The sequence below is a fragment of the Plectropomus leopardus genome, unplaced genomic scaffold (genome assembly GCF_008729295.1).
Source record: "Plectropomus leopardus isolate mb unplaced genomic scaffold, YSFRI_Pleo_2.0 unplaced_scaffold16847, whole genome shotgun sequence".
Classification (NCBI taxonomy): Eukaryota; Metazoa; Chordata; class Actinopteri; order Perciformes; family Serranidae; genus Plectropomus; species Plectropomus leopardus.
This window is the reverse complement of record NW_024618107.1, coordinates 1-1,303: the sequence shown is the minus strand read 5'-3', so window position 1 is coordinate 1,303 and position 1,303 is coordinate 1. Positions and strand designations below refer to the sequence as shown.

The following is a 1,303-nucleotide window of genomic DNA, read 5'->3' as shown; positions in this document are numbered from 1 at the left end:
GGGGACATGATGAGAGGACATGATGAGAGGACACGCTGGACGCGGTTTGAGTTCAGGTGTAGTGAGTTTCCAGCTCGGTTATGCTGAAAGAATAAACTGATAACTGATGTTTGATTCCTTCCAACAACAAGCAGGCGTAATAAACTTTATTTGTATAGCACCTCTCATACAGGAAATGCAGCCCGATGTGTTTTACAAGAAAGAATTTACAGGCAACAAGTGCTTCACATCAAAAGACAGAAGACATAAAAACAAAATAAAACCCGAATGTAAAAATGAAATAAGATTAGAATACAATACATGAATGAAGAATGAATCTTCACACGGATAAAACCCACTTTATAATTATAGTAAAAGTAAAATAAAATAAGGATAGAAATTGAATGCATAGAATGCATAACATGAGATGGAAAATAAAAAACCCACTGACATTATGAATAAAAAAAAAAGGCAAAAAATAAAGTGTGTAAAATGCATAAAATTAAAGAAAATGCAGCATATTAAAGAGGTGTTTTGATTTGTTATCGCCCGAACAGGCTTAAAATGAAGTTTTTGTAAATGCCTTATTCTGTAAATTTTCTGGCTGCCAATAAAAATGAATTAAAAATAAAAATAAAGACTGCCTTTTACTCACATAGTCATCCTTTTTGGAGCCGTAGGCAGCGATGTAGTCTGCGTGTTTGTCCAGCAGCAGAGCGCTGGGAGCATCAGGCTTAATGATGACATCTTTCACTTGTGTACCCTGACAGCAGACACATCAACATATTTACAACATGAAACACACTCTAACTGACCTTATTTCACCGTGAAAACCTCCACGCTGTCGCTGCCAAACCTCACACTGAGTAAACTCTTTTTTAAGATACATGACAGAGTATGAAAGCGGTTTGTTGACAGGTCCTGATGTCAACAAGCTAACTACAAGCTAACACTGATGCTAGCTGCATGTTAGCCACTCTACTGTTGTTAGCTGCTTTCACACGTCAGCGGTCAATGTTAATTAAATTTTGGACGGTATGGAGACAATTGGAGATTTATACCGACTTCGGCTACAATGTTATCTTAAACTACCCCGACTAACTGAAAAAAATATAACATAACGCCGGTTACCATTCTGAAAACGTTAGCATGATCAGGCTTCTTCTTCAGGTTCTTCTTCTTGACTTAAAATGCGGTTGGTTTTAGGTGTAATACCGCCACCTTCAGCTTCGGAGGGTGAACAACCGATTAAATCATGCCTCCTCTGGCGCATAAAAATAAAATTTAAAAAGAAAATTAAAGAAATAATAAATTAAATTAATGT

At 36.5% G+C, this 1,303-nt stretch overlaps 1 long non-coding RNA gene across 1 annotated transcript; it reads right to left on the bottom strand.

Annotated features, from left to right (window-relative positions):
• Positions 1-673: 673 nt before the first annotated feature.
• LOC121964707 lies at positions 674-1,175 on the bottom strand. The gene is made up of 2 exons (XR_006107395.1): positions 1,111-1,175; positions 674-742 (listed from the first exon to the last, which is right to left on the bottom strand). It is a non-coding gene; the product is annotated as an uncharacterized LOC121964707 (long non-coding RNA).
• Between the last annotated feature and the right edge of the window lie 128 nt (positions 1,176-1,303).